This window comes from Rhinopithecus roxellana, chromosome 13, assembly GCF_007565055.1.
Source record: "Rhinopithecus roxellana isolate Shanxi Qingling chromosome 13, ASM756505v1, whole genome shotgun sequence".
In the NCBI taxonomy this organism is placed as follows: domain Eukaryota; kingdom Metazoa; phylum Chordata; class Mammalia; order Primates; family Cercopithecidae; genus Rhinopithecus; species Rhinopithecus roxellana.
Genome location: NC_044561.1, coordinates 93,187,374 through 93,201,595, shown reverse-complemented (window position 1 = coordinate 93,201,595; position 14,222 = coordinate 93,187,374). Strand labels below are relative to the sequence as shown.

At 42.2% G+C, this 14,222-nt stretch overlaps 1 pseudogene; it reads left to right on the top strand.

Annotated features, from left to right (window-relative positions):
• Positions 1-11,371: 11,371 nt before the first annotated feature.
• Positions 11,372-13,646, top strand: LOC104655769 (annotated as a pseudogene).
• The last annotated feature ends 576 nt before the right edge of the window (positions 13,647-14,222 follow it).

Genomic DNA, 14,222 nt, shown 5'->3' with positions numbered 1-14,222 from the left:
CTCAGCTGAGTCTCTGTCTAGGCTGGGCTGGGTTTGGGCAGCTTAGCTGGGGTTTGCTCTGCTCCATTCATCTCTCATCCTTGAAGGCAGTGATTTTTGTCTCATTCCTAGTGTTGAATTGTTAAATCAAAGAGCCCCATGAGATAGCTAGTTAACACTGTATATATTAAACAGAAAATTCTAAGTTAAATTGTGTCCCCCACATTTTCCAAACTCTTCCCTCATCCATGCCTACGAAAGCAGAATACCCTCTCACTCATCTTCATAGATACTATTTTTTCACTATTTCATATAAGACTTCCATGTTTCTTGCAACCTCCCAGCAGAACATTCAAATACCAGGTGGTATTTTTACCCACAGGGTAACAATGACTTGTTTGCCTTGTGTGAAGCTATTTGAAAAAAAGACAGTTGGGTGGTTTAAAATATGCCTCCAAATTAGTCAACACTACCTTCAAAGGTGAGGCCAAATTCTCTTCCCCTCAAGTATGAGCTTAGTGACTCACTCCTATGGACTAGAATAAGGCAGAGGTGACAATGTGTAATCTCTGAGACTAGGTTATCAAAGGCCTTGTGGCTTCCTCCTTTCTTTCTCTTGGATCAGTTGCATTGGAAGAAGTCAGCTGTTATGTAAAGCAAGTACTCAAGCAACCCTCTAAGGAGGTCTGTGTGGCAAGGAACTGAGGCCTTCAGCCAATAGCCATGTGATCTGCTTCTAGGAAGCAGATCCTCCAGCCCCTTCTGAAGATGGCAGCCCCAACCAACATATTGACTGCAGTCTCATCAGAGACCCTGAGCCAAAACCACCCAGCTATGCCGTTCTTGCATCCTGATTCTCAGAAACTTTGTGAGATGACAAATGTTTGTTGTTTGGGGCTGCTAAGTTTGGGGATAATTTGTACGTAGCAATAGATGACTATTTCAGCCACTTTGTGAACAAGCTATTAAACCCTCCCCTAAAGCCCAGCTTTCATAATTACAACATTACAGTGGCTTCTGAACAGCACAAAGGGTAGAAAATAGACTGTCACCACCACCTCCTTGTTAGAATCCCTCTACCTGGTGTCTAAAAAAACAACAAAACAATTACCTACCTTCATTTGAGGCTAATAAAAAAAGTCAGATTTTAGGAGGGAATGTCAAAATTGACCGCAAATGTTGACCAGGATTTCTGTGTTGAGCAGCTAATTTGTAGAGGAAGAATTGAAAAGACTCCAGATCATCCCTTTGACTGAAGCCCAATCTTTAATTTTCAAATTCTATGTTTAGCCACTACCTCGTCAGAGAAACCAGATTATTAGAACACTAACCTGACATCTAGTTTATTGAAATGTCACTTGGTCTGTGCTCTGCACCTTGGCCCTAAGAAATAAAACACTTAAGGCCAAATCCTGGTCTAGCCCGAGGGTGATAATGAGGGAAATCATGCAGCTCCTAAAAATAATGACAAAAGGGAGCAGCATCAGAGGTGGTGAGTCACTGTTGTTTGGGAGGCAGGAGAAGGAGAGCAGAGAGAGGAGGAGATTATAAAAAAAGCTGAGCAGAAAATAAACATGGGTGCTGCAGACATGAAACTGAAGGGAGCACCCCAGGCCCCTGGCCCCAAAAAGTTCTAGAGCAGGCCGAGCTGGAGGGCTGGACAATCAGGGAGAAAGCCGCTCACTCCTGGCTCAGCCTGGGGAGCTGCCACCTACCCATGTATGGTGATTTTTCGGGTCCCCAGATCTCTGCTTTAACCACTGGACAGTAGCATCTACATCCCCATCATGGCAGAAAACAAATACCGAAAAGACACTTTTACCTGGCATCATGCCAAGTCTGGGAACTAGGAAAATGAATAGGGCCCTAGGGATTGAAAATTTAACAGGGAGATTGACCTAGGATGAGTCATATACAAAAGAATGGAGCAAAAGCAATGACAGAGGATTGCATAAGGAATTATGGGAGACAGAGGAGGGCTGTCTATTCAGACCCAAGCCTGGAGGTGGTGAGAGGAGAAATCTGGGAGGCTAACTGGAGGAGGCAGCATATGAGCTACAGAGAATTATGCTGATGAAATATGTGTTGTGGGAGAGAGTGGGGGCCCCGAGTAATTCCAGGAAGAGGTAAATCACAACCGTATTAGATTCCTATGGCTGCTGTAACAAATTCCCACAAAGCAGGTGGCTTAAAATAAAAGACATTTAGTCTCTCACTGTTCTAGATGCCCGAAATCTGAAATTAAGCTGCTGATAGAGTCACACTTCCTAAAGAAGCTAGGGTCCAGGGGATAATCCATTCTTGCCTCTTCCCACTCAGGCAGCTGCCAGCAGTCCCTGACTTGTGGCCGTACCATTCCAATCTCTGTCTCCCTCTTCCCCTCACCTCTTCTGTGTGTCAACTTTCCCACTGCCTCTGTCTTTTTTTGTTGTTGTCTTCTTTTGTTTTGAGACAGAGTCTCACTCTGTTTCCCAGGCTGGAGTGCAGTAGCGTGATCCCTCCCGGCTCACTGTAACATCTACCTCCCGGGTTCAAGCGATTCTCATGCCTCAGCCTCCCAAGTGGCTGGGATTACAGGTGTACACTACCACGTTCAGCTCATTTTTGTATTTTTAGTAGAGACTGGGTTTTGCCATGTTGACCAGGCTGGTCTTGAACTCCTGACCTCAATTGATCCGCCCACCTTAGCCTCCGAAAATGCTGGGATTAGTGCGGTGAGCCACTGTGTCCGGCACTTCGTCTATTTTATAAGCACATTAGGATTGCATTTAGGGCCCAGATAATCCAAGAACATCTCTCCATCTCAAGATCATTTACAATATATCTTAAAGGACCCCCTTTTCTTGCGAAGTAACATTAACAATTTCCATGGATTGAGACCTGGTATCTTGTGGCGGCCATTATTCAGCACGCTAGAACAAGCTAAGACACAGCCATGCAGATGCCCTCCCTGGTGAGTGTACATTTTGACATTTCTCAAGCTTAAGTAGAGGTGAGAGATGAGGTGGGCAGATTACCAGAACATAAAGAATCTTACAAACCAGGATGGGGAATTTGGACTTTACCTGGAGGGCAATAGAGCATCCTTAAAGATTTTAAGTGAGAGTAAAGGGGCCAGCCTCTCTTGACTGGAGATTCCCCTGGCTGGAGTGTGGGGTAGGGCAGGAGAGGGCAAACCCAGAAGCAGAACATTCGATCTTACACTGGGAGTTGTCATTAGAAGACCACGAATAAAATACAGGTGTATGGCCCTGGAGGGAGAGAGGGTCAAGGACCTCCTTGGAGTCACCAGGTCAGATTTTGTCAGCAAGTGACATCATTGTGGGTTCTGGAACAGAGAGATTAAGGCCCTGAACGCACCTTACAAGTGCACAAATAGTGCCTAGAATATGTATGTGATACATGCTTGCCAAATAAAAGAGAAGCAAGAAAAGCGCATTTTACAGAGACTGAGAATCAGGGGGGAAATGGGGGAAAGTCAGGAGAGGTTCCCTGGCCTACAAGGTCCTCATGAAGGCACCTGTGCCAATGGGAGCCACTTTACCCTGGAGATGATGTCACCCCCACCCCCGAACAACCCACATTGGTGACTGATAGCAGGCCACTGAAGGCTGCCCCCTTGACTCATGGTGGCACAGCTCTGCTGCTGTTCTTGTTCCAGAGCTCCCTGTGGGGTCAGGCTGAGGCTACAACTGAGTCCATATCCTCATTTTTCTCCTGCCTCTGCCCTGTCTTTCTTTCCTCACCCCATTTCAGATGTCTTCTGAGAGCGCTCCCTAAATAAATCACTTGCACAAGAATCTCCCATCTCAAGCTCTGCTCTAGGAAACCTGACCTAAGACGGCCTCCATTTATGGTAATATGGCTCTTGGGACAGTCTCAGCTAAGAGATAGACAGCAAGCAGAGGCTCAAACCACTTGTCAACAAGTTCCAGGAAAACACTTAATTCCACACATGCTAAAGTGAGGGGAGAAGGTTTTATCAACAAAATTGATATTCAAGAAGTAGATTCCAAAGATCAGATGGTCTGCACTAAGTAGAGTGCTTATTTCCCCAGAACTGGTTTCTAATTAAAGACTATTCCTTTGGCACTTATATCACTCTTCTTTGTATTGAAAACTTATGCTTTTGTTACACATTTTGTTTTCACTGATTAAATTCTCAAGTCTTTATGGATGAGGCTTCACGTTGGGTTTCTTTATTTCCCCGTAATGCTTATCACAATAGCTGGCATTCAGAAAGGATTCGATACAGGCTCAAAGCTCATACCCTCTTGATTTTATAGACTTTACAGAGCATTTCACATACTCAAAGCATGGACCATGGACCAGTAGCGTCAGCATCCTTCAACTTGGTAGAAATGCAGAATTTCAGCCTCCACACCAGATCTACTAAGTGAGAATCTCTGAGGTGGAGCCCAGCAGTCTGTGTTGTAACAAGATCTCTGGGTAATTTTATGAGCAGTAAAGTTTGAAAACCACTGACATATATGATGCCTTTCAACTTGTTGGGAGATGAATTGATTGGAGAAAGGATAGCCAAAAAAATAGGACAGTGGCCAGGTGCAGTGGCTCACGCCTATAATCCCAGCACTTTGGGAGACCAAGGCGGGCAGAGCATGAGGTCAGGAGATCGAGACCATCCTGGCTAACACGGTGAAACCCTGTCTCTACTAAAAATACAAAAAATTAGCTGGAAGTGGTGGGACGTGCCTGTAGTCCCAGCTATTCAGGAGGCTGGGGCAGGAGAATCGCTGGAACCTGGGAAGCAGAGGTTGCAGTGAGCCGAGATCGCACCACTGCACTACTGCCTGGGTGACAGAGCAAGACTCTGTCTCAAAAAAAAAAAAAAAAAAAAAAAAAGGACACCAACAGGAACAGAATCTACCCTCAACAAACATGTTTCCAACATGTCTCCTACCATGCACATGACATGGGTGTGTCAGGTTAGGCTTCAGGTGCCCCACCCCATTACTAGGACTCAGACCCCAAGTTCAACATTGATTGGATTGGACAAACTGTTTATCTCCTTCAGCTTCTGTTTTCTCATCACTGAATGAAAACAACCTTAGTACTTACTGATTCACAGTGGCTAAATAAATTATGATATAGCCATACAAAGGAATACAATGCAACCTTAAAAATAAGGTAGGCTTATATCCACTGTTACAAAAAGATGCTCAATTTCTATTTTTATATAATGCAAGATTCTGAGGGGTAAATTGTGTGTGTGTTGGGTGAAAAATAAAGGACTAAAAAAATTGTTTAAATAAGTTCTCATTACATATATACATATATTATACATTATACACAAATACTGCAAATACATCACATATATGTGTGTTCCACATATACATTACATATGAGAGTGAAGTTAAAGGAATCATGCCACGCATGGTAGCTCACACCTATAGTCCCAGACTTTGGGAGGCTGAGGTGAGAGAAGCACTTGAGCCCTGGAGTTCAAGACCAGCCTGGGCAACATAGTGAGACCTCATCTCTACAAAAAAAATCAAAAAATTAGCCAGGCATGGTGGTGTGCACCTGTAGTTCTAGCTACTCAGGAGACTGAGGTGGGAGGATCACTTGAGCCCAGGAGGTTGAGGTTGCAGTGAGCTGTGATTGCACCACTGCACTCCAGTTTAAGTGACAGCGTCAAAAAAATAAAAAATAAAAAATAAAAAAAGAAAAGAAAAGAAAGAAAAAGGAATCACTAACATATCCACACGAACACTTATTGCATGTATCTTATTTGTGTGAATGCATGTACAGATATAAGGGTTCTCCACTTTTAACCTCATATATGATACATTCGCAGAGCACTGACAATATGCTGAGCTCTGGGCAAGGTGCTGGGAATATCAGTGAAAGTAAGAAAATCACAATCTTGTTTAAGAGGAACTTACATTCTAACTAGGAAGGCAGCCAACAAAGAAGCAAATAAATAATAGGAGAATTACAGATTGTCATTAATGTTATGAAAGAAATCATCTAGATGGTGTGATTGCAACTTGGGGGGTTCATTAGGTAGAGGACAGAGAAGCTTTCCAGGAGGAGGTAATGTTTAAGCAAAGATTGAAGCAGGAAAATCAGTCAGTGATCAGCAGTGCTGGGGAAAGGGCACTCCAAGTGGAGGGAGCAGCATGGGCAAAGGCTCAGAGATGGGAGGGAAGTTACCTTGCTGAGGGAAAAAAGCAGGTCAGTGGAATAGGAGCCTAGGAAGAGGCTGGGGCAGTGTAGTGAGTTCGGCTAAGGAAGCACACCACGTGAGCCTCGAGAACTGCTAAGTATTGGCTTTTGTTTTGTTTTGTTTCGTTTTACAGAATCTTGCTCTGTTGCCCAGGCTGGAGTGCAGTGGCGTGATCTCGGCTCACTGAAACCTCCACCCCCCTGGGTTCAAGCAATTCTCCTGACTCAGCCTCCTGAGTAGCTGGCATTGGGGGCCCACCACCATGCCCGGCTAATTTTTGCATTTTTAGTAGAGATAGGGTTTCACCATTTTGGCCAATCTGGTCTTGAACTTTTGACCTCAAGTGATCTGCCCACCTCAGCTTCCCACAATGCCGTGATTACAAGCATGAGCCACTGAGCCCGGCCTAAGTATTGGCTTTTATTCTAAGAGGAAGGAGAACCCAGCAAAGGGTTTATCCAGCAGACTGACACCATCTGATTTATGTTTCTAAAAGATTCCCAGGTTGCTGAGTGGGCAAAGTCTTGCAGGAAAGTGTGAAGGAAAAAAGACATTACAGAAACCCAGGTGAAATATGGCACAGCTGTCAGGGTGGCAGCCATGGAGTTAGAGCGAAGTGGGCAAGCTTGGGAATTACATGGGAGATAAAGTCAGAATTGTTCTTTTTTTTTTTTTTTTTTTTTTTTTTGAGAGTCTTGCTCTGTCCCTCAAGCTGGAGTGCAGTGGCATGATCTTGGCTCACTGCAACCTCCGCCTCCCAGATTCAAGCAATTCTTATGCCTCATCTTCTTGAGCAGCTGGAATTACAGGCACGCACCATGACCCCCGGCTAATTTGTGTAATTTTAGTAGAGATGGGGTTTCACCATGTTGCCCAGGTTGGTCTCGAACTCCTGGCCTCAAGTGATTTGCCTGCCTCAGCCTCCCAAAGTGCTGGGATTACAGGAGTGAGCCATGGTGCCCAGCCCTAAAACCAGAATTTGACAATGAAATGGAAGGTAAAGTATTGGTCTCGGAGTCCTTTGGCTGTGAGTTGCTCTTAGACTGTTCTTACCTGGGACAAATGGAACAACTGAGCCCTGCCCCAATCCCTCTCATTCTCCAGCAGGATGGCCTGGGCACTTGCTCATGGCCGCAGCAGAGGAGCAAACTCCACCGCAAAAGAGCAAGCTTTTCCTCAAGCCTTTGCTTGGGTCACAGCTGCCGACATCCCATTGGCCAAGGCAAATCACACAGATGATATCAGAACCAAAGGGTAAGAAAATAGGCTCCACCTCTTGATGAGTGGAGCTGCAGAGGCTCCTGACTAAGTGCAAGGACACAGGAAGGGCTGAGGAATGAGGAGACAGTGCTTTTCAAAGAACTAGGAGCTCTCTACTAACAGCCAGGGGCAGGAGGCCACGGAGGGTAGCACAGTTGTGGAATGTTGAAAATGATAAGTATCTGTCACTGACATCAGTCAGTTTAGGATTTGTCAATAAAGTGATAAGTGCTAGTCCATGAAATGCCCCAGGGCCCTAGGATAAGCCAAAATTAGGGATTCTCTGCTCTTTGGATAGTTTGTGTTATCACAACAAAACAAACTGCAGGTGAGCCGAGAGTGACCTGCGAGTGCTTTCATTGTCCCTTTAGCTGCCCTCAAATGCAATGATAAGTGCTTCCCATTAATTAGTTACTTGGTGCCTCCCCTGGTTGGGATTTTTCTGGGCCCCAAGCTGGTATGCTGCCCCCGAGAAGACCATAAGAATTTCCCTAGAGAAACAAAATTCCTGCTACTGTCTCCACACAAACCATTCCTACAGTCAGGTGGGGGAGGGGGGTGATGTGGTCGTGCTGGTAGTGCTGGTGATGATGTGTTTTCACTCTGTTTGGTTTTATGGGTCTGTTTGTTTTATGGGTCTGTTTGTTTATGGGTCTGTCTGTAGGGCCCTTGATGACATCAGTCATCATTTTTAACTTTATTTGGGACATGAAGGGATAAGCCTCTCCCTAATTTCTAGAAACATAAATAGCAAGGAAACAGAATATTAAACAAACAAGGGCTTTTAACAGAAGGTCTGCAGATGTTGCATGGTTCTCTCTACCAATGTAGATCTGTGGCCTGTCTCCGGGATGGGGCAAAAAGCCTTGGGGCACCTTACTCAAGAGCAGCAAACAAAAGTCAAGGTCTGGCAACCCCATCTGCTTCCGTCAAGAAGGAAATACTACAAAATAGTAATGTCACGGCCCCTGATAATGCAGTTTCCCACGGGTCTCTGACTTAACCAACATGTCCTTTTACACATAAACTTGGAATTGTGATGGAGGCGGGGTAGACAGCTGGACACACTGCCGATGTTGGCACGTGGTACAAATGAAAAGGTACCATCTGTGCTACTGCTGAAAGATGATGATGCATAGATGTGACTTTTTAAATGTTCCATCTGGATATAATTAAATTGCCTCCTTAAAATAAAAAAATCCATATTTGATATGTATCCTTTATTGTAATGATCTCCATATATCCTTCATTATTTTTATAGGATTCACTTCATGAAAAGTATGACATGAAATATTAAAACCTGAAAACAAAGGTCTCTGGGGAGATGATTGTGGTGTTACTGTTTCTCTGGCTGACTTGTTCTTGATTTTCTTATGACTTCAAAAACAATTACAATATGCAGAATTCCATAATATCATCCTGAAAAAATAGCCTGACTGGAAAACTGGATAGAGAGATAGAAAGAGAAAGTCTGTTATCTATGCATGGGAGGAAGACAGGACGTGAATTTGCCAGAATATCCGGTTGCCTACATTTCTAAACCAAGAAAAGCTGCAATTAATTTTCTTCCCTAAAAACCATGTTGGTTCCAAAGAACATACTGAGAATAATAATAAGGGTAATTATAATCAGAACTTGAATTCAGAGTGACTTGTTTCTGAAGCATTAAAAGCATAAGAGAGAACAAAATACACGGAGGGGACTCTTAACAGGCCTCTCTCCAGGTACAATTATAGATTTCAAATCTGTTGTTATCTTACCATGGCAACCTTCATACTTAATTTCACAAATATTGAACTTTTGTCATCCTATTTCTTTGGGGGAGTCCTTCAACTACTGCTTTCACTGAATTCATGTCATTGCCTTCAATACTTAACATTTCTCCAAGTACACACTGTGAGCTCACATCCCCAGACCAAAAACAACAGCAAAGACTAGGAAGAATTCGGCTGTGTCCTCGGCAAAAGCACTTAGACGTGTTCTTTTTGGCTGATGAGAACCAACAACAGAACATAACTCCAAAGGTTGTCAAGTTTAAAAGCAAAACTTTGGTCTTCAATATTAATAAATAGTCATTAAGTATCTACTGTGTGTTGAAAGCTACAGGAAATACAAAGGTTAAAATAAGCCATATTGTTCCATCTCACGACATTTATAATATAGAAGGAGAATTAGATCCAAATCACTATAAATCAGTTCCCAGTGTGTGATATCCCCAAACCAGCAGCATCACCTGGGATCCTATGAGAAATGCAGATTCTCAGGCTCCACCCCATAGACTTTCTAAATCAAGGTCTCTGGGAGTGGGGCACAGCAATCTGTGTTTTCAAAATTCATCCAAGTGATTCTGGTACTCTCCAAATTTTGAGAATCACTGCTATGAAGCAATATAACACAAATGTCATAAGACAGACACAAAATGCTTGAAGTAAAGGGAAAACAACATCCATTTTGGAAAGAGGATGTCCTGGAATGACAATATTTCCATAAGCTTTGTGAGTTCACTAAGAAATTGAAATGTAGGAAGTGGAAGGAGTAAGAGAACATTCTGGATGAGTGAAACATAAGCCAAGCAGTAGAGGTAAGAAAGTAGAAGGCAAATGGAAGGGTCTAGACTGACTAGCATGTAAAGAGTCAGAGATCAAGGTCAGAAGATAGGTTGGGGTCTCAAGAGCCAGGCTAAGGAGGGAGTTATCTAGCTCAGTGGACAATCATATGTTATTCAGGTTTTCAATTTGAGGAGTAACAAGATTAGAGCAGGGCTCTTGGACTCTTCATCTCAAGGTTTCCATAGAATAACCTGGAAAAGCGGAAGATACACAAGGGTGGGGGCACAACTCAGTTGACAGTTGCAATAGTTTGGGTAGGTAATAATGAAAGTCCCTGCTAGGGAGTTTGCAGGGGAAATACAAAAATGAGGAAAGTAATTGGAGATGCTTTGAAGGACTACATTAGTAGGGTTTAGTAACTGATTCAATATTAAAAGGGAAAGAATGGGAAAATCAACACCTTCATTAGCAACAAGAGATTAGCCATGTCATAAACCAAAGAAGAAGGAGATCAGGAAAAATTGGTTTTGGGGAGATTTGTTTAGGACACAGTTGATGGTCTGTGGTATGGTATATACCACAGCTAGAATATAAGCATAGCGTTTATAGTAATAATATCTGTAAAATTTGGCCACATAGGCTATGCCCGGTTCTGAGCTAGATACGTGACCTGTGTGTATCTTGTAAACCTTATACTGACTTTACAAGCAAGGCATTATTATATTCTTTTTTTTTTCTTTAAGAGACAAGGTCTTGCTCTGACTCCCCGGATGGAGTGCAGTGGCACAATCATAGCTCACTATAACCTCAAACTCCTGGGCTCAAGCAATTCACCCACCTCAGCCTCCTGAGTAGCTAGGACTATAGGCCTGTGCTACCATGCCCAGCTAATCTTTTTATTTTTTGTAGAGATGAAGTCTCACTATGTTGCCCACACTGGTCTCTAATTGCTGGCCTCAAGTGATCTTTGCAACTCAGCCTCTCAAAATGCTAGGATTATAGGCATGAGCCAAAATACCCAGGCTGGTACCTATTTGTATTAGTTAAATTTGATTCTGTTGCATAAAATAAGAAGTTCAAAGGAAGAATGGCTTAAACACACAGGGCTTATTCTACTACATAAAAGAAATCAGGAGGTTGGCAAGTTTCTTCTAATGCCCTGCTTCAGCATCCTCCACTGGTGAATTTCACCCTCAAGGGTACTTCGTGATTCAAGATTGCTGCTAAAGTGCCAGCCATCAAGGAGATGATAGCTGTGAATATGGGAATGGGGGCTTGTTGAGAAAAGGAGTATAAAAGAATAAGAGGTTGAAATAAAGAACCTTGGAGAATGAGCACAAGGAAGGGTCTGGAAAATGCACCGAAAAGAGACAAAGAGGAAACTTCCGGTAGCATGTCCACAAAAGGCAAGGAAACACAAAGTTTCAGAATGGAAAAAAAGGTTGGTAAGTGGTGTCTAATGGTAAAGTCCATGGCAACTGAAAAATACATGTTGGACTGAAGAATGTGAGGTCCTTAGTGACCTTTAAAGGAAGAGCATCATTTACATTTTCTATGGCAGTGGATCTCAGAGTTAAGGAAATGTTTGGTGGTGAAGTAGTGAAGCATTGATTCCTCTTCCATGAAGTTTTGTGATAGAGGGAAAGAAAGAAATGGTAGTAAGGCTTAAGTTTAGCAGTATTGAGGTAATGTTTTCATAGATTAGAAAACCTGAGTACAATTTCCCTTTATGATGTCAAGTCTCTCATGAGACTAGATTTAAATCACTTGAGTGTATGGGCTGCGACAGCCAAGTGCATCTTCCATGATGAGCAGTTCCAATCCAGTATCTCCCAGGGAAAGTGAACCAAGTGTTGGCTGATACTATATCATAATAAAGGGCTGACATTACACTTTTTGAAGGCTGTCTGGTAAGCTTAATTAATTCATTTTTGTTTTTCCCTCCCAAAGCTAGATGGAAACTCATCCAACTCTGGCGTGGGTTCTTGAAGAAAAATTATATTGCAAAAGTGAGGATGTTTCATGGCCTTCTGCACTCCCCCAAGGGCAGCAAAGGCTCTCTGGGTGCTTTGCAAAGCTTCAGAATCTGAAATGTCAGGGCCGTGGATCCATTTCAGAAAAAATAAATATCAGATTACAATACATTGTTTTTGCAGCTGACTGAGGCTTTGGTGTAGCGGATATTTCATTCTGCAGTTGCAAATTGAGAGAGAAGTTGCTGGCAGGGCAAAGTATGGTGTTTGCATCATTTCTTTATGAAGCCATTTTCTCCCCTCAAGCGGTGCATTCCCAGAGGATTTTTTTCCCCCTCCACAAATGCCTGGTGTTTTTGCAGTGCTCAGCATGCATGACTTGCTTTGAAAGCTGTTAAAAATAAAGACAGATAGTTGGACCATTTCTCTTGGTACCTTTCATTCTTTTCTCTATAAATTTTTGCCCCCTCCCTCCCACCCTCTGCCTTAGGTCCCTCCCTGGAAACCCTTGTACTATAAAATTATGATAGAATGGCAGATACTGAAACCATAGCATGCCTTGCATTTCTAATTTTCTAACCTGAAACTAGTGAGCCATAACACCCTGGAAGCTTAAAGCTGCCGGAGGCAAATCCAACTCTTCTGACTTTAAAATAGCAACACATCTTTTACCATTTTAGCTATTTTGAGGTAGATTTTCATACACATGCATGCTGATTGAAATTAAATGCATTTTATTTTTATCCGTTTTTTTTTTTCATTCTGGGGAGATAGCAGACTTGGGGGCACTTGTTTTCTACCTCTTAGAGAATAAATTTGAATACCTAAAGTAGGTATTAAGCTACCTAACAGTAAGTTTTCTACATATATCGATGAAAACCAGTCCAGAAATAGACCCACGCAAATATAGTCAGCTTATCTTTGACAAAGATTCAAAGACAATTCAGTGGAGAAAGGATCTTCAACAAATGGTCCTAGGACCTAGATAAGGACATTGCACCTTTCACAAAAATTAACTCAAAATGGATCGTAGACCTAAACGTAAAGTGTAAAACTATAAAAATTCTACAAGAAAACCTAGGAGAAAATCTATATGATGTGGATTAGGAGATGAGTTTTTAGATATAATGCCAAAAGCACAATCTATGAGAGAAAAAAAAGTTATGTCAGATTTTGTTAAAATTAAAAACTTATCTGCAAAGACACTGTTAAAAAAATGAAAGAATGGAAGAAAATAATTGCAAACATTTATCTGACAAAGGATGTATATCCAAAATATAACAAATCCCTAAATTCCTAATTCCTAAATTCCTAAAACTCAATAATAAGAAAAAAATTGAACACTGTAAAGATTGGAGAAGCCGTTTGGATTGTGAGAGGTTCTTGCTCTCAGAAGATTCTTCAAGCAATCACTATGTCAACCAACAGAGATGTTTTTCTTTCTTCATATAATGAAGATCAGGAATCCAAACCTATTTGAAAAGCTGAAGATACACCATTAATCCCCACTGGAATAGCAGGTTTTGCAGTAATTGTTGCATATGGATTAACAAATTAAAGATCAGGGGAAATATTAAAACGTTCCTTCACCTGATCCACATGTGTATGGCAACCCAAGGCTTTGTTGTGTGAGCAATGACTCTTGGTATGGGCTATTCCCTATATTGGGAATTCTGGGCAAAACTTAAGCCTTAGAAGAAGAAGAGATGCTGTCTTGGTCTTGTTGGAGGAGCTTGCATTAGTTACACATTTCATTCTTGAGGTTACATGTTTATGTTGAAAATAAATTGAATGTATTCAGACAATAACATGATATTTTGAACACTGGCTGCCTTTCTTGCAGGCTTGATTTGCTTGCTGACGAAAGTACCCATGACTGCTTCACTAGCTAGGTCACTCAGGAGAGTCAAGTTAACACAAAAGAAACATGTCACCTAAATGGACTTGATGATGCTAAAATGTCCACCTTTTAAAAATGTTAAGATGAAATCAGTTCTAAAGAAGACAGTAAGCCAACCTTGAAGTACTCCCTGTTTGCTGCAGATTTTTGCATGCTTTAATGTTATGTAGGAGTCCTATTTATTCTGCTTAACTCTTTTTTGCCTGTCTTGTGGACTGGTTGGCTCTTTTGGAACTCTTTTAAAAAAGTGCATGGAGTATAACTTCTAAAGCCTCCCACAACTGAAATTGTATGTGTGTGTGTTTAAACCAAACCTAGGCTGAGCAAAGTGGCTCACACCTGTAATCTCAGCACGTTGGGAGGCTGAGGTA